At 45.5% G+C, this 19,781-nt stretch overlaps 1 protein-coding gene across 1 annotated transcript in view; it reads left to right on the forward strand.

The window, feature by feature from the left end:
• The window catches only part of LOC147677797 (ATP-binding cassette sub-family C member 12-like), a 1,863,878-nt gene that overhangs the window by 305,529 nt on the left and 1,538,568 nt on the right, over positions 1–19,781 (forward strand). The gene's annotated exons all lie outside the window — the stretch shown is intronic.

Here is a 19,781-nt window from a genome sequence, read left to right on the forward strand (position 1 = left end):
TTTTGACCCTCTGAACCCAAGCAGTGGAGGAAAATATTTTTCTTCCTTTCAGCAGACATACGCTCACCATCGATGGCTTTAAGGTAGGTGATAAACTCTTCCTTCCAACGTGACCATGGAATAGGTGGTTCACCTTTGCTCTGCAGAAACTTGCTTGGAGGATCAAATTGCATGGCAGAGTAATAAGTTAATCACACCACTTAAATAAAATAACAGTAACTGTAAATAGCATAGATGATGCCAATGGTGTAGAATGCACACAGAAAATGATAAGAAAGTATCAAAATATCCAAATTATACTTGCACTGTACTGGACACAGCAAAAATGCAGAGTAGCAAAAAAAATATATATATAGTACCAACCCTCAAAGCAGGAGAAGAACAAAGCTTTGAGAAAAGAACAATTGAATAAGTCTTTCAGCGTTTAAGCATCAAAAAGTGTAGCGTTTTCAGTCTGGAAGTATGTCTTAAAACGTTAAGGTGAAAAGCAGTAAATGTCAGTTTTAATCACGTCGTAGCTGTCAGTATTGTAGCGCTAGCGTCAGGATTTCACTCGGTCAGCCTAATTACCTGAGGCGGACGTTGATCCAGGAGGCTTTGATGCCGAGGCAGCGCTGATCTGGGGCACCGCTTGTGACGCGCCTCGAGAAACAAGTGTAGATCCAAGACGCTTTGACGCTGAGGCGGCGTTGAATCAGGACACCCTTTGTGACGCGCCTTTACCAGCAGAAGAAAACAAGGCGGATTGGCTCTAGAGAGAGCGTGATCCGCGTGATGACGCGTTAAGCGTCGTGACGTTTATGACGTGCTGACATGCAGGCAGAAAGGTTGTTATGGCAACCTGCTAACGCTACGTAGATAACGGCAGACCTCTCTTAATGAGGAAAAATAGTAAAAAAGCAATAACTTCCTCAAAGTACATACCACGAGGCTGCCAAACGAACGGATGAGGAGAGGCTTAACTCAACAGCAGTCCGACCACGTAGAAATTGAAGAGAGGTGGATGGGTTCGTTTTTAGAAGAAATCCTCGCACCTGTGCCTAGGAAATGCCGCAAAAGGATTTCTTTGGTTCTCCAGTCGTCGCCAATTTTGTAAGGTAAGATGCCAGACGATATGTATCAAAAAAAGAATTTATTGCAGGTGAAGAGGCACAGAGCATCCAGCTGAACAGCAGGGCAGGCTTAAACTGCCACACAGGGAATCTGGAACACAGAACCAGGAAGGCTCACGCAGGAGCAGGGTTCTAGTTCCAGCAAGGGAAATAAATAATTAAAAGGTGAAATGCAACAACATGCCATTCCAATTTGAACCTAGCCACATGCAAATCAGTCTTGACCCTGTGCCCCATAGGAACAGTCCAGCCCGGACTGCCAAGCCAGAACCTCCCTGGACTGTAAACCAGCATCCTAGGACCGGTTTCGAGCTATCAGCCCTCATCAGCCAGGATTGCTTGATTCCAGTGGCATGGAGAGCACAGGTCTCACGTCTGAGCATACCCGTCCCACTCGGGGTGACAAATGCAAAAACAACAGTTGATGGACAGAATGCAGAACAATATCATACATTTACCCAAATACAGAGGTCTGGGCCTAAATCCATTGTTTTTTGCTCTCCATGCCATTCCAGTGTGAGCCCAGCCATATGTAAATCAGTCTTGACCCTGTGCCCCATGGGAACAGTCCAGCCCGAACTGCCAAACCAGGTCCTCCCTGGACTGGAAACAAGCATCCTAGGACCCGTTTTGGGCTTTCAGCCTGCATCAGCCAGGATAGCGTGATTCCAGTGGCATGAAGAGCTCGGAACTCACGTCTGAGCATACCGGTCCCACTTGGTGTGACAAATGCAAAAACAACAGTTGATGGACAGAATGCAGAACAATGTCATACATTCACCCCAGTACAGAGATCTGGGCTTAAATCCATCATTTTTTTGCTCACCATGCCATCCCAGTTTGAACCCAGCCATATGCAAATCAGTCTTGACCCTGTGCCCCATGGGAACAGTCCAGCCCAAACTGCCAGGCACACTTGTCCCACTCGGGTGACAAATGCAAAAATAATAGTTGATGGATAGAATGCAGAACAATATCATACATTCACCCCAGTTCAGAGATCTGGGCCTAAATCCATCGTTTTCTTGCTCACCATACCATTCCAGTTTAACCCAGCCACAGGCAAATCAGTCTTGACCCTGTGCCCCATGGGAACAGTCTGGCCTGAACTGCCAGGCCAGGTTCGTCCAGGACTGGAAACAAGCATCCTAGGACTGGTTTCAGCATTTCACCCCTCCTCAGCCAGGATAGATTAACTCATGTGGAATGGAGAACAGTTGAGCACTGAACTTTCTCTCAGCTACCTTAGCATTAAATAGCAAAGGAATGGTCTCCAATTGCTCATAATAGAAATATTCAATAAGGGTATTTTCGATACAGGAACACCAAAGGAATGTATAAGGTCAGTAAGGGCTGCAGCTCTACAAAAGAATGAGTTTAACAGAGTGTGTAAATGTGGAGCGATACTAAAGGCTACCATTTGCATAATCTATGCAGGATATGCATGATCTGCTAAGCACGATTTAACCATCTTCATAAATTGAATGGTTCGTTCAGTAAACTTCAAGCAAAACCACTTTAATGTGGGAAGAGTGTGAGGTGGCATTAGGTCTAGCCGAGATTTGAAAATGTCTGATGCCACTGCAGAAATACTCCGACAGTCTACTTAGGTGGGATCTAGCTGCGGATTAGATCCAAAAGAGTAATAGACACCTTGGATTATGTCTATGAATAGAAAAATAAGGATTCACAGAGGGTGATGGAAGGGGGACATTCAGACAAGCACTCCATTGAGGCTCCCTTGATAATTCTGAGTGTCTTTCTTGTGGAATTACGAACTTCATGCAAACAAGATAATTTAAAAACGAGCATTCCCATGTAAATTCATTTTTTACATCGCTTTGGGGATTAGATATAATAGATTTTAGTTTCGGGAGAATTGTTGAGGTGCTGAGATGTTTCTTATGACTTAGAGAATCCTTTGTTTCGGTCAGAATCCTGGAGTATTGGAGGGTGGATGGTCTGGTACCAAGCGAAGCTGAGTGACACAAAGAAGCTACATTATTTATAGACGATGTAAATCAAGAATTTAATAAACTATTTACATATAGCAACAAGGACCATATGTGAGATTTTAGAGAAAGTAAGGGAGAAACGCACACGTTTTTCATTAATTGTTTATAATAAATTAGGGAAAATACATTTGCAATGTCTCCTGACAGGTAAGTCATTAGGATTCGCAGGCAAATGATCAGAGGTTAAAATCATATATGTCAGGTTCTTTACTTGGCTGATGGATGCAGATGCAAAGTAAGTAAGGCATTTGGTGGCACACACTTCAATCAGTAAGCACGTAGCTGGCACATGAATGGATTCCCCCACATTTTAAAATCACATGGGTACAACATTTAGAAGCACGAAGATTGATGAGAGAAAGTTCCATGTCAAAGTCTGTTGAGTAACAGGAGAATGATACACTATACTGTTAGACATGTTTGTTGAAGCATACCATGATATGCTTAATGCAAATTATTTGGCGCAATGATTCTCCTTAATTGCTCTGCTAGAAAGCAAGATAATCATGGTGATTGATTGTTAGCCTCCCATCATTTTTACCTTCTCTATTAAAATGTGCCATGTTGATACTTTGTGAAAATGGCAAAAGAACCCCTGGAAGAGACATTTTATTTACTAAAGTTTCAGAGCACTAGACAGGTCTACATTATAGCAGCGGCTTAACAATAGCACCCGCAGCCTCTGTGGTGCGAGGGGCCCCTGAGGTTCGGGTGGGCCCCTCCAGCACTGTGCACAGGCGGTGGGACGCTGGTCTTAAAGCTACTGTCTGGGTACGGAGCGTTGGGTCCCCCTCCATGTACCTTGCAGGGACCCCCCTTAGGTTTATTACACCACTGCGTTATTGTCCCTATTAAACCCTTAAATCACTAGGATGTCTTTTACAACAGAATGTACACTGGGTAGTGTGGTCTGCAGTGGTACTTTATGAGAGGTGATGGGAGCTTCTAAGTCATTCATGTACAATTTTACACGAGGGGCATGGCACTTATCCAAACAGATTGTGTCAGGAGCTAAAATTCAAGTAGCTATGAGCAGGAGTAATATACATTTCCTATGTTTAGTTGCTGGGGTTTGTGGCCATGGCCATATATCAATCAATCAATCAATCACAGCATTTATAAAGCGCGCTACTCACCCGGGAGGGTCTCAAGGCGCTAGGGGAAAAGGGTGTGTTACTGCTCGAACAGCCAGGTCTTGAGTTGCTTCCTGAAGGAATTATTGGTTATAGATGGGCACAGACAGAGTTGGCTTTGGCACACTGCAGTATGCCACCATGTGACAGCGCTAGCAGCCGTGATATGTACTCTCTGTGATTGCCTGTACATGCTCGATTGGTCAAACACTTGGCAGACAATTATGGTAGGAAGTCAAAAATTGATACTTTTAAATGGAGGGTAGAGCTGGAGAACACTGCCAAAGAGAGCGAACAAGCCAAACCAAGCCAAATCACAAAAGTGAGCACCAATGGATAACATTATGAACATTTTATAAACATTTAAGTTAAAAATCATGAGCAAAAGCTTGAAAAATGTTCTATGCTTTTACAAAACAAATGAACAGTACAATTGAAATGTACAAATGAGCACTTATACAGCCCTGTCAAGTGCAACGCTTCACACTTTAGCTTAGCGCATTTTAAGGTAATTCCCTGCATCACCACATAAAAAATATTGAGCAAGCATTTTATTACTATAACTGCGCATGTGCGAAGCACTGAGCACCCAGCGGTTCCTGGATTCTCACGTGATGCCCGCTGTCTCTCGTTCTGCATTGTGATGGGAGCGAGAGTGTTGGCTGTGTCAACATGCCTGGGTCTAGGTTTCCCCTCTTGATGCTCTGCGCTCTCTGCTTCTGGGCATCACCCTGCCTCCGGAGCTGGTGTAAGAGAATCAGCAGGAGGAGGCAAAGCTTTTTGCCTCTTGAGCCACGTAACTTTGGAACTCTGTTGCTGCTGCCTCAGACCGTGCACATTTCCCCGGTGATATACCACCTCGTCCCGCCGCCTTTCAATGTGTGCTAGTGGCAGGCAGTAACTGGACCTGATCTTCATCAATGCATAGACCAAAATGCAGCCCCAGACCTAGTGCCGTCACTTGGTCATGGCCACATGCCCGAGACGTGACACTCACTGCCAGTTGTTTCTCGCTGGTCCCTGGCACAGGCGAGTCCCAGGGGCCTTATTTATGAAGGCCTTCGTCAGTTTTGCGCCGCCGGTGCGTCACTTTTTGTGACGCACCAGCGGTGTAAAAAATGCGCCTCGTTGCGCCATATTTAAAAAGTGACGCATCTAGGTAGATGCATCACTTTTTAAACCCCTGCGCAACATTATACCTGCGTCAGGTATAATGTATGCAGAGGGGGCGTTCCCCTGCAAAAAGCCTCGTAATAGTGACGCAGTGAAATCTTTGAATGATTTATTGGTCGTGTAGATATTTAATATGTTAATTGATTTGTATTGTTTATTATTCTTTCTGTTATTTCGCATGACGATATAATTCTATGCTTCTATCTATGTATCTATGTATCCAGTTAGAAATATGTATTTACCGGTATGAACTCTCATTAAATAAAATTAAAAAAAATGAAAAGTTAAAAAAAAAAAAAAAAAAAAGAAATCTATGAGATTTCACTGCGTCACTTTTGGGACGCTGTTGCGTCAAAATCTTGCGCCTGCCTCACAGCAGGCGTAAGACTGAACCAAGCCCTTTCACATGGGGCTTGCCCCATGTGAAAGGACGCATTGCTGGAGTTGCGTCACTTTTGTGACACACTCCAGCAATGCGTCACTTTTGCGCTTACAGATACGTCAGAAATACTGACGTATCTGTAACTCCTTGCGACATGATGCGTCATACATTAAATATGACGCATCAGGAATGTCGCAAGGAGTGCGCAGTGAAAAGTGACGCATCGCTGTTTTCACGCAGCGATGCGTCACTTTTCATAAATGAGGCCCCCGGTCTTTTCCCATTTCCTGCGATGCTGTACACTGAAATAAACAGGGTACGGACGACCTCGACATAATGGCTATACTGTGACAAGGGGAGAGGCACTGTGCCCCAAACAAGAGAGTGGTTTTCGAGGAAGGGACAGTTCTGCGTCAAGATCTGTGCGCAGCTGAAAGGCAGAGCTGCTGGGGCTGCACTGCCGGCTGTACCTTCTGCTTCCTCTGGTGCAGGAGCTGGCGCAGGCAGGGCCCACAGACCTGCAAACGGTCTATTCCCAGCCTGCTTTGGGGCTTCCCTCTGCACGTTGACTGTTCTCACTGTCCTTTAATGCCTCCACAGTCAACGTGCAGGATTGACATGCCTCCCGGTGCACATGTGCAGGGTAGTGTACCACCTCTCCCCCACCACCTTTCAAATTGTGCATAGACCATGGCTCCAGCCCACAGGACACATTCCGCTGATTGGTAGTGAGTGACCAGCAGTGTGACAGTATCTGCAGAGCTATGCTTGGGGGGAGAAAATCACAGAGTGAAGGTACTCACGCTCACACAGTCTATAACACTCTTTCAAACAGAGACTTAGCATGCAGAAGTGCTATACTTGGCGGTCATATACTGGGCACTGATCTTATTTGTTTGATTTTTTGCCATGACCACCTTCTGCTTCAACCTTATAGACCACCCATGTATGGGCTCCTGGGGAAAGAGGAAGAAGTCAATCAATCAATTAATCAATCAATCAATCAATCAATCAATCATTCAATCCATTTGTATAGCATGCCAATCACCCGTGAGGGTCTCAAGGCGCTAGGGGGAGGGGGGATGAGGCAGCTATTGATCGAAAAGCCAGGTCTTGAGAAGTCTTCTGAAGGTCAGTAGGTCCTGGGTCTGACACAGTTGGATGGGGAGGGTGTTACATATCTTCGCGGCATGGTGGGAGAATGATCTGCCGCTTGCGGTCATTCGATGCGTGGGATGGTTGCGAGGGCACGGACAGCTGAGAGGAGCTGGTGGTTTGGGGTATAGAAGGTGAGTCGATCGTTGAGGTATGCTGGTCCGGCGTTGTGGAGTGCTTTGTAAGCATGGATGAGGAGCTTGAAGGTGATCCTCTTGTTGACCGGGAGCCAGTGCAGGTCTCTCAGGTGGGCAGTGATGTGGGTGTGGCGAGGGATTCCGAGGACGAAGCGTGCAGTGCGATTTTGTATGCGTTGGAGTTGTTTCCAGAGTTTGACTGTGATTTCCGCGTAGAAGGCATTGCCCAGGTCCAGCCTGCTGCTGACGAGGGCTTGGGTGACCGTTCTTCTGATTTCAGTGGGGATCCATTTGCAGATCTTGCGGAGCATGCAGAGGGTGTTGAAGCAGCAGGAGGAGACAGCGTTGACTTGCTGGGTCATGGAGAGCGTTGAGTCCAGGATGAACCCCAGGTTGCGTGCGTGGTCGGTGGGTGTCGGGGGGGGTTCCCAACGTGGCCGGCCACCAGGAGTACTCCCATCCCAAGCGGAGGAGGTGGAGCCGAGTATGAGGACTTCTGTTTTGTCAGAGTTCAGTTTCAGACAGCTGGCCTTCATTCCCTCATGGAGGTTGGATTTAGCGGTGGTCGGGTCTTAAGTGAGTAGAGGATAAGCTGGGTGTCGTCTGCATACAAGACGATGTTGAGGTGGGGTGCTCGGACGATGGTAGAGAGCGGTGCCATGTAGATGCCTGAAAATGGTCGGGCTGAGGGATTATCCTTGAGGTATGCCACAGGGGATCGCGCTGGCTTCGCATCGGAATGGGGGAGGCGGACTCTCTGGGTTCTGCCGGTGAGGAAGGAGGTGATCCATTCCAGGGTTTTGCCTCGGATCCCTGCTTCGTGCAGGCGTATGTGCATGGTGTGGTGGCAGACGGTGTTGAAGGTGGCCGAGAGGTCCATGAGGATGAGGGTCGCGGTTTCGCCGTCCAGCAGGGTTCTGATGTCGTCAGTGGTGGCGATGAGGGCGGTTTCAGTGCTGTGATTGCTGCTGAAGCCAGATTGGGAGGAGTCCAGGGTGTTGTTCTCCTCCAGGAATTGGGTCCGTTGTCTTTTGGTGGTCTTCTCAATGACTTTCGTCGGGAATGGGAGCAGGGAGATGGATCGCAAGTTTTTGAGGTCCTTTGGGTCCGCCTTTGGTTTCTTAAGTAGGTCGTTGATCTCAGCGTGTTTCCAGCTCTCCAGGTAGGTGGCGGTCTCGAAGGAGCTGTTGATGATCTTTCGGAGTTGAGGTGCGATGATGGAGCTCGCTTTGTTGAAGATGTGATGGGGGCAGGGATGGGAAGGTGAGCCGGATTGGATGGTGTTCATGACTTTGATTGGTGTCTTTGTCGATGACGTAGTTCCAGGAGATCAGGAGGTCGGTGTGTTTGGTGAGCGTTGGGTCAGGGGTGTCGGCATCTGTCGTCGGTGCCTGGGTGTCGAAGCTGTTGTGGATGTCTGCGATTTTGCGGTGGAAGAAGGTGGCCAGGGATTCACAGAGTTCTGGTGAGGGCGGGCAGTCGTTTGGGCCGGAGCTGGGGATGGAGAGTTCTTTCATGATGCTGAAGAGCTCTTTGCTGTTGTGTGTGTTATTGTTGATGCGTTCCTTGAAGGAGGTCCTTTTTGTGGATCGGATGAGTTTATGGTGTTTGCGTCCGGTGTTCTTGAGGGCTGCGTGTTGTCTGGTGTCTGGTTTTGGCGCCACTGCTTCTCGATTCTTCAGCAGGTTTGCTTGGAGCTCTGGAGGTCAGCATTGAACCAGAGGGCTTTTGTGTCGGTGCACCTGTTTGATGGTTTCCTTATCAGCGAGAGGGTGTTGGCACACGTGTCAATCTATTGTCTGAGGTTGTGGGCTGCTGCGTTGGTGTCAGAGGGCTCGGGTGGAGGGTCTCGGGCAAGGGCGGGGAGGAGCTGGTCTTCGGTGACTATGTTCCAGCCGCGGTATGGGATTCATTGCGATTGGTTGTGAACGGTGTGTTTCTCGAAGGAGAAGTGAATGCAGTGGTGGTAGGTCCCGTGGAATTTGGTTGTGTGGCTGAAGGTGACATGGTTGCTGGTGGAGAAGATGGGGTCGAGCATGTGTCTGGCGGAGTGGGTGGCTGTAGTGATGAGCTGTTTGAGCCTGAGGTGTGCGAGGTTGTCGATCAGGGTTGTGGAGTTGGTGTTGTTGGAGTTCTTGAGGTGGAAGTTCAGGTCTCCGAGGAGGAAGTAGTCTCTGGAGGCGAGGGTGTGCGTGCTGATGAGGTCGGCGTCAGAGTCGCAGAACTGTGGTCGGCATCCTGGGGGTCTGTAGACAAGGGTTCCTCTGAGGGTGGTGTTGTGATCGACGTGGATCTGGAAGTGTAGGTGTTCGGCCATGTTAAGGGAGCCTTTGATGTTGGTCGTAATTCTGATGGTGTTTCTGTGGACGATGGTGATTCCTCCTCCTGGCTTGTGGTTTCGGTCCGTGCGGATGATCTTGTAGCCGTCCGGGGTGGCTATGGCTATGTCTGGCGCCAAGGAGGCGTTCATCCAGGTCTCCGTCAGGAAGGCCACAGGATGTGCCAGTGTGCGCTTGCTGGTGTAGCCGCAGTTTCGGCAGAGGAAGGGTCCGTGGGTGAGCTTCGGGGTGGCCTGGAAGCAGGTGAAGGGTTAGCCGGCTTTGAGTGTCTGGAGGGTGTTGGCGTCGCAAGAAAAACATGTTGACACTGCTAGCATCCTACTGCAAGCAAGTCGGGCTCTGTCATGGCAATACTCAACTCAAACTCAGCACCAGGCTGAATAGATGAAGTGCTCACACAGAGTCCTTGGAATGCCACACGACAGGGACCCGGAAGAGCAGGGAGTGGCAAAGAAGGGGGTCGAAGGCGAGCGGGGCAACACTTGCAGCCAGGGCTGATCCTGATGGACACCCACCAAATCGGTAGCAAGTTGAAGCCTAACACCGTGGAAACAATGGCCCAAGTGGTTTGGCCCCTCCCCGGAGATTGGCCTGCCTGAAGGCAGACAATAAACAAGAATGGACTAAAAGGGCTATAAATGCAAAGAGAATATAAATGTCATCATGATGTTATGCATGAGCAGGAAATTGGCAATATGTATATATGGTATGTTATAATGAACTGCAACCTTTTAAGGCACCAAGCACGTGGTCATTGGTTAATGTCAGAGGGTAAAAGGAATGCAGTTGGAAAGTTTGAAAGGGTGGGGGAGGTGATTCACCGCCTGGGAAGAGTTTATTCTACCGTTTGTTTCCATCTACATTTGGAGTGCATCTCTCGCTAACAAGTTACAAATCCCCAGCTTTGGAAGTAGAATTATTTTATAAATTCATTGTTGTTTTCACAGGTTTCCATTTAAGCATGTGTAAATATATGCGTTATATCTTCAGGCGTGTGTACACGTAATACAGAATTTACAAAATTGCAATTGCATTTTTAAAATGTTTAGATGTTTCACTTGTGTAGAAACCCCTTCATTTTCACCCCCACCATCTTTGTGGCCATTGCCACCATAGATGCAATTTTATTTTTGCCCTGGTTAAGAGTGAATCTCAGACCATACCTAGGGTGTAAATGTGTCTTTTAAAAGTTGAAGATCCACAAACTTGCAGTTTTGCGCTTGTATACTAACTTTGCAAGTCATCACTGCCTCAGAAATATCCATACCCTATTCCAGAGAAAAGATGTGTGCCCAGGTAAAAAATGTCCTCTAATTAAATTATTTTGCAAAAGTAAAATAGCATTTTGAAAACACAAAATTAGAGTTTACACGCATGAAAGCCATTTGCTCACTTAAATGCAACTTCAGTGTGCAAATGGCTTGGCAAATCTGACTCTATATTTTAACTCATTTTGTGTGCTGAACTGTCATACTTATTTCAGAACAGAAACATTTAACTTTTCAATTGTGATAGATAGAAATGGTCCATCTTCTGTGTTATAAACAAAAGAATCTGACATAGCAAGAACAACTTTGTAATTATATCACAAATACTTACAATGCCTAGCCAAATCTCTGCACACAAAATCTTTAAATAACTGCTATCCTGCCAACACCCCGTTAAAAATACAGATGTGGCCCTCTGTATACACCTCCCTTTCTGCTTCTCCATTTTCTGATTTGCCTTTCCTCTCATCAGCTCTATACTAATCTTACGAAGGTCAGCAGAAAGGGAAGTTTGCTTAGAAGAGGTGACTAGATCAGTAATGTCCTTGAGGATTAGTTGTGACTTACTTCTTTTTAGAAGGTTAGTGCCCTTCCATTTCTGGTACTTTCCTGCAGTTTTAAGATCTTCTTAGAGTTTGTCCATGGTCAAATGGGTGCAATTTCTGATATTTATATGTTTCCCTCATCTTCATTGCTTGAGTCTGCTCACAAGAAAGTGTCACTCATACTCATTGAAATGTCACTCACAATTACACTGAAATTATGAAAATGGCACACATAGCAATCTGAAACCTTGGCATGAATATAGTACCAGCACAAACTGGTAGCAGTGTAACATGACAGTCTTGCTTAATTTCAAGAGTCAGCAAGGCCACACTAGCAACTGCTGTGTAGGTACCCCCCCCCTCGCCTACCAATAATCACTCGGTCAAACAACAGAGTGGCATGTATCAGATAAAATCAAAGACAGCAACCGCTGAAATCACACCAAGCCGGGGAGTAGGGTCAAAAAGAGAGAACTAATAAAACCATGCCAACTCAACGAATAATGCCAACAAACAAACAGTTCAGCTAACAAGCATTGGAAAGCCAAACGGTATCCCCATTTTTTCACTATTGATTTTCCCAATCAGTTTGCTGAAGCTGTGCTGCATTGCTATGATACACAGGTTTGGCACTAAAAGAAGAAAAATGTCTGCTGCTGTTGCTGTTCGTGTCATCCTATATGGGCAAATGTGAGTCACTACGTGCACATGGGCCTACAGAATAACGGTGGTCCCATTTTCGGATTTGTTATTTACTGGCCAAGATGGCAGATAAGAAAAGCCAAAATAAAAATAATAAAAACCTTGAGGATCAGGGGTAGTGCATCAGCAAGTGGGAGAGTGGGTGGGAAGAAGAGAAAAGCAGCACACGAGGGAGAGAGCAACACAGGATGGGAAGAAGCACACAATGGAAAAAACAACACAGAGCATGACGGAGAAGCACACAAGAAAAAGTAAGCTACACTCGAGGGACAGAACAACAGTGGGGTGAGGAATAAGTGATTGAAGGAGAAACCAACACGAAGCACAGGGGGCTCGGGAGTGGGGAGGAGAAGCACAAGCGAGAGAAAGCAGCACATGAGGGACAGAATAGCATGGGCTAGGTGGCTGGTATTTGGTGGGCAGAAGCACACAAGGGAGAGAGTTGGAAAACATAGGCACTCTTATGGATGCTTAACCAAATGAAAAAAACATTCTTTAAAGGAGACCAGTGGATGAATATGTTAGCCAGTCAAAATGGTGGTAAAGAGGTTAAGCTTGAGGGGAGGAACAAATTAAAAAAGAGGGTGGCAACCTATGGAAACACACACAAGTAACTGAGACTGGCAATAAAGCCAACCAATGGTAAGCACTGGACAGGCTTTAATCCCACTGTAAGTTCACAATTGGTCTCTTGAAAACAGACCACTTGTGCTGCCTGATAGCGAGACCAGAACAGTAAGAATATGCATAAACATAGTAGAGAATCACAAAGTAGTTGGACCATAACATGACAACCTTTCTAATTTCAAGAGATACTCTACTTAGGCCTAAGTAGGCTGTCACCGGTCATGTACTGCTGTGTTCCCATCTGGAAGGGTCTTGCCTAGCAGTTCAGGCTGGACTAGTCCTATTAGAGCAGGACCCAGATTGTTCTGCACATAATTGGTCTCTATGCAGAGTGGCACAGTGGGTAAAACATGATCATCTTGTATGCATCCAAAAGCAATTGTGGTGGCTGAGATTAATTCAAGCATTCATTTCACCACTTTGTTTTCTTTTGCAGTAAACAGCCAAATTGCAACAGGTATTCCCAGGCATGGGTACCTTGCTCACTGTGCCTCTCAACACAAGCTTTACCATGTTGCTTAGAGCTAAGTAGGCCAAAACATGCCTGGGGCTGGTCGTTTCCATGTCAGGAGTAGACCTGACCTGGCTTTTTTAGGGCTGTACTATTTCTTTTCAGCAGGACAAGGCTCATCTGCATGTGGCTGATCTCTGTCTAGAGTGAGTGGCATATCGGGTAAATGGCCAGCATTGTGGCCCAAGCAATCGCTAGTGGCTGAGATTAACCCCAGTCAATTCTTCCTTTGCTGTCTTAATTTTTTGCAATATATTCCCTAAGTACAACCGGTATGCCAAGACATGTGCCTTGTGCTCCCTGTGCCATAGTACTTCACTGGCGAGGTCTAAGTAAGCCAAAACTGCTCTGTGGATGCTTGTTGTCCTATTTGGAAGGCACATGATAGTTTTGTCTGGACTGTTCTAATTTGAGCAGGGCAAAGACTGACTTTCATATGTCTTGTCTTTGTGCAGTGGACACAGTGGATGAAAAACAATGATCTAGAATGCAGACTGAGTTATAGCAGGTGGCTGAGATTAATTTAATAATTCATTCTATCATATTGCAGTTTTTCTCAGTTGACTCCCTAGGAGCAAACGTTTTGCCTAGATTTGGGTCCTATGTTTACTGTGCGACAGCACACATGCTATTCCACATTAATGAAGCCTAAGTAGTGCTGACTATCTGGGGTTGGTTGTGTTTCCGTCACAAGAGAAAAAGGTCTGGCAGTTCCATCTGTTCTTTTCCTATTGCAGAAGTAGCAAAACTGACCTACTTTTGTCTTGTTTCTGTCCAAGTATGAAAGAAATACCTTGCTGTTGGTTCCATGCTCACTGTGCAATTGATGAGGCCTAAGTAAGCCAAACCGGCTTAAGGTTGCTTGTGTTCCTCCTTATAGAGGACTGGGAATGGCAGTGTGTCTAGATTGTTACTACTAGGGCAGTTCCAAGACAGAGGTGCACATCACTAGTTTCTCTCTAGATTGGCATAGTGTGCAAAAAATAATAGTCTGGAATGTGGCTCAAGCGATTGCCAGGAGGGGTGGGAAAAGAATACCGCTCCGCCGGGGGAATTCCGGAAGTTTTGCCCACTCCGCACTTAATTCTCTGTGTGGAGTTCTGAAAAACGCAGTGAAGTGCCACAGAATGGAGTTTTTTTTCGAGCAGCTCGCCAAAAGTAAGTTGGTGAGCGCTTGCAAGAAAAAAAAATTAGATAGAGATCCTCCTGGCGAGATTTCTTATTGCAGGTTGTCGCGACCACTCACGTTGAGAAATCTGCCATTAGCGTTGAAGAAGCTGCCGCTCAAGTAGAATATCTACTCGAGCAGCAGAAGGCAACAGCTCCCTTTGGCACAACGTGTATTGCTGTTTGTGCTGAATTTAGAGCATGGGATAAAGCAGCACGACTTAACAGACTCTGAAACTAGCAGAACTCCGAGGAGCGCGGCCAAGTTTTTCTGGCACTTCATGGAGTTCCACGGAGAAAACTCCATGAACTCTGCCCAGGCTTAATCGCCGGTGGCTGAGATCAATTCAAGATTTCCTCCCATCCCTTTGTTGTTTTTTATAATTTACTTAGAGAAGGCTTAAGGTCTGCCTTCTTTAATCATTGGCATTTTTTGACCAACCTCTTTCAACTATTGGCTGGGGACTTTGTCAATAGCAACTTTGCTTAGCCCAGAATATTTCTTTCTCATCTGATGTTATCAACTGTTAGGGTGTCTATTTATGCCTTCAATGCTGTACTTGCATTGAACTGCATGAGGGACGCCTTTCTAAGTATTTCTTTCAGTGATGGACGTCCCGATTTAGAGTTTTCAAAACAAGGTACTATATTAAAAATTGGACAAACAAGGTACTATATTAAAAATGGGATAGAGTTTCGCAAACAAGGTACTATATTAAAAGTGGGCAGATCCCAAGCTTTCTGTTGACATTAGCCCCATTGGCTTTATCGATATAAAACTTCCTCAGATGGCCTAACAGAGTAGGAGTCATTAGATGGAGGACATTACAATGCTTGCCCTATGTAGGATGGACTGTCTATTTTCTTTTTTTCCCCTGTCACTGCAAGGAAAAATCTGGCATTGAGGAAAAGGAAAATATAATGACCTTCACACACTAGAAGAAAACTCCCAGAGTGCATTAGTTTTCTGTTTTCCTGAATCAAATTCCCACTTTGAGAATTTGTTTCAGATAAACGAAAACTGTTTCAAAAGTTGGAGTACAGCCAGCAAAACTGATGATAGATGTCCATGAAACATTTTATTCACTGAAAGGAACCACCACCACAGTGTTCCCTTTCAGCATACAGAGATGACAGATGGGATGGTGGTCATCCCTAAATTTGACTGACAGTAGAATGTTAGTATGGAAGAGGTATTGTCGCCCACCACCACAACAGACAGATTACTATCTGTCAAGTCCTAAATCAGGACAGAGAAACTGAAGAAAGACCACAAAAAGGTTGTCAAAACCATCTGTCTGAAAGTTGACATAGGACCAAAAATTGAATATATCAAAGAAAATTGACCCTTCAATACAGTCCTTTTGTTTCCTATTTGTTCTGATTTTAATATGCTTACATGGCATGCTTTAGTAAAATAAACCAAGACCTATTGGTTGTCTAATGCTTGTTCTACTTTTGGTTTCACAGAGAGCATCTGTACTCATAAGGATGCCTAACTTCCCTCTGGAGTCCCTTTTCTAATTTCAATTTCCAGCTTCTTCCTGGAACATGTTTTCTTTATATGTGTTGAAGGAATGTCCCATCCACCAAGCTATGGAGAAGCCCCTAAATGTATTTGTCTGCAGTTCACATGATGCAGTGATAGTAATCATTGACATACTTGGAGGACTCACCTGACTAAGGGCCTGATTCAGATCTCAGCAGAAGGATTACTCCATTACAACAGTGAAGAATATCCTGTCCGACAAAATATAAATCCCATATGATATAATGGGATTTATACCTTAGAGGACAGGATATCTATCACCACTGTGACGGAGTCATCCGTGTGCCGATATCTAAATCAGGCCCTTAATGTTGTAAGTGTTTTTGGAGACTTGATTGTAACAGTATTTCATATTGACCTTCGCAATTCAAACTGGAATTTAGCATAAAACCTTTCAAAATGAGCCGCGGTCCGTGCAGGTAACAGCAGTGGGGCAGTGAGGCCGTGTAAGGGGGATTTCAGGGGATGATGCCGGCTGAAAATCATTTAAATAATTAATTTTCCCTCTGCATCGTTCCTCAAAATCCCCCCTTACACGGCCCCACTGCCCCACCGCCCCACTGCTGTTACCTGCACGGACAGCGGCTGTTCAGAATGAAACAAACCTGGAATCACACTTCCAACCTGGAAGTGCTGTGTCAAAGATAGAGCTCTACTGCAGTATTCTGTCAGTAAATTATCTCATCAGGAAATGGTCAGTTGTAGGGCAGGGTTTGACGTTTTCCATCCGAGATGCCCAGAGCTAAACCACCAGTAACCTAACTCATGGATCAGTAGTCTTTAAATGAAATTCTATATTTTTCTGAATGTGGCTTCAATTCCACTATGCACAAATCAAGTGCAAACATTTCATATTACAAAACAGCCCATGTCCCTCTGTGCACAACGCACAGAAATATTCCAATCACCTCAAAATGCAAAAATGCCCCCAAAAAATCATCCCGACTGGTAGACTTGTTCGACCATCCTTGTAGTGACATAAATATTGAAGGTGAAACTGCATGTTTAGTAACCAATACAATACATACAGGATCTCCAAAGAAATGCCGTCCCGTTTTAGACTGGAAACAGTATAACACGGCGATGACAACAGTTACAATAAAAACAGCATGTTCCATCAGGGTAGCATTTCAATAAAAAATAAGATCAACGCTGTTAAAACACCATTCGACATATAAAAGCATGCACAGTGAAACAAATAAAAAAATGTAAATACAACTAATTAATAAAGGAACAAAATCTCATACAGGAACTAGTTGCATGCTGGTCAACCATGTTACCTATAGTAAATAACCAGTTGTGAAAAGAATGCTGTCCCTTTTTCAATTGAGACCATGGAGGTTTGTGATGCTCTCACAACTCTTTAAAAGGTCTTCATGATGTCTAGCTCACTGAGAGTCCTAGGCAAATAACCCTATGCTTACAATAAAAAATAAAGCACCCTATGTGGAAAAGCTTCGAAGTTCCAGCAGGTAATACAAAGCTTGTAGTCAGATCTTTTAAGCCCAGAAAACACTGCGTTGTCTCCGGGTCAAGATTCAAGAGATGTTGGATATCTTACACATGAACGTTTCGCAGCACAAGGAGTTAGTCTAAACAGACTAATGCCTCCAAGACCAGCCAAGAGGGAGATAAAATGTGTATTATCCTCGAGAAAAGCTGGAAAATGCCAAAAATGTTTAAATAAAAACAGATTAAAAACTAAGGGCTGCATTTAGAATTACCAGTAATGGGGAATCAGCCAAATATCAGCAGATGCCCCCTACATCCAATTTTGAAGTCCCTTGCCTCATTGTGAGGAGGGGTGAGCACTGAGGGGGACAATTTCAAGCCCCTTGCGCCAGTTTTGCGCTGCTGTTCGGTCACTTTTGTGATGCAGAGGCGTAGTAAATAATGCAACCCATTTACCACGTGACGCATCTATGGAGATGTGTCATGTTGTAAAGCCATGCGTCACATTATACCTGGGTCAGGTATAATGTATGCAGTGTGGGCGTTCTGATGCAAGAAAGCCTCGTAAAAGTGACGCAGTGAAATCTACAAGATTTCACTGCATCACTTTTACGACGCCACTGTGTCAAAACCCTATGTCTGCTTGAAGCAGGCGTAAGGAATGACGCAGCATTATAGAAATAGGCAGTCCGAAGAACTGCCGAAGTTGCGTCGTGCTTGCCACACGACTCCAGCAATGAGTTGCCATTACGCCAATAGATGCGTCACGCATCTGTCCATCTTTGCGCCACAGTGCGCCGCGTTGTAAATGTGATGCATCCATGGTGACGCAAGTTTTTTTTTACATGATGCAAATTAACTGAGGCATCTCTGCTAATATGCATAGATGCGTCAGTTCTTGTAAATCTGATCCTGAGTTTCTAACAGTGAAGCCCCTGTTGGCCACCAGAAATCCACTGACTCTCCCCCCTTCTGCAAATGCGAAATTGCAAGATTTGGGCAATGCTATTTAACACGGCCCCTCTGACTTGTTCCAGCTGACTATATCATTAACCTTTTCGGCACTTATGACGAGCTCAGCTGGTCATGAGGCACAGTGGAGCTGAGCTCGTCATAACGGCCGCTGAACGCCCACGCGGGGCTAATTCCCCTCCTTTGCGGACAATCCACGGGAGTGGGCGGAGTCATGATGAGCTCAGCTCGTCATGAGCACAGCTCCACTGTGCTGCATGACGAGCTGGGCTCGTCATGAGCACCGCGGTGCCGCACGCGGCCCCCCTCCCCCCGCACCGCGGGGGGTTATTAGCCCCGCGTGGAAGGGTTTAAGGACACATGCATCCTGGCCGTCCTGGAGTGAAAAAAAAAATCAAAGATGTCTCCCAAGTGCTGGGAGGAAGTTTGCGCAAGGGCACCCTCTTTTGTATTTTTAAAAAACAAACCTGCCTTTGAGTTCTTTTGGGAATGCACCCCAGTACACGGAAGAATGGCTAGCAATGTTTGCCCCTTCCGCCCTACTTCTCCGAAAAAAAAGCCATGAAGTGCATGTATAGCGTGTCCAGCCTTTTGGCAGACAGCTCACTAAGAATGATCTGAGGGCCAAATGATGGTAGCACTCGTCGACAGTAGTGAGGGAACACAGTGACTGACAGCCAATCACCAGACTTGGGTGATCCAACTTTCACACCTGGTTTTGTTTCCGTAATTCAAAGTCAGTTTTTCAGAGTAACAAGATGTCATTGCTTATCTCTTCGGTGAACGTGGGCATCTTCTGGGCCGCACCATCAACCCATTCTGTGTCTGAGAGGCGCAGAAGAGCGCAGCGCACCTGCCCTTTTTATTATCATCAAACTTTGACAGAGAGCAAAAGCGGGAGTAGCAGAAACGGGTAAAGAAGGAGAAGGAAACACGTGGAGAAAGTGAGAAAGCACAGGCGTATAAAGGCAAATAGTACCGGCAAGATCAAGTAAAGGTGCAGAAAGCGTTTTTTTCCAGGATGAGGCATGCAGTGTCAGCGTCAAGGCTGTGGGCTTCAAGGACTAATTTGGACCCTGGGACTTATTGTTTTACAAATGAAACTCTGTTCTTGGGTCCTGGTGAGGATGTTAAATATGACACTTTGCTGGTTCTCTTGTTTCATTGATGCTGCCACGGCCTGCTCACCAAGATGCACTTTAGATAACCTACTGGTATAGTCCTTTATATAATCTAATATGACCCCTTCAAAAGATTTAAAGAACCAACCATCAAATATGAAAAAGCCCCCAGCCTGCAACATTTCTGGCACTCAAGTTTGAGTGTCCCACTTCCTCATTGCCAAGGAACGTTGGCATTGAATTCTATGTAGTTTGTAGGTTATTTTGTGGCTGTCCCTCTTCTGTTTGTTGAGAATGTATATGTAAAATGAAAAATCTGTAGGAGGTATTGATGAATTGATGGCTTTTCTAAGACCAGGTCTTTATTAGTACAGACTTCGCCAACCTTCATGTTCTGGGTCGTTTGATGGTCGTTTTAAAT

Source organism: Lissotriton vulgaris, chromosome 12 (genome assembly GCF_964263255.1).
Source record: "Lissotriton vulgaris chromosome 12, aLisVul1.2, whole genome shotgun sequence".
NCBI lineage: Eukaryota > Metazoa > Chordata > Amphibia > Caudata > Salamandridae > Lissotriton > Lissotriton vulgaris.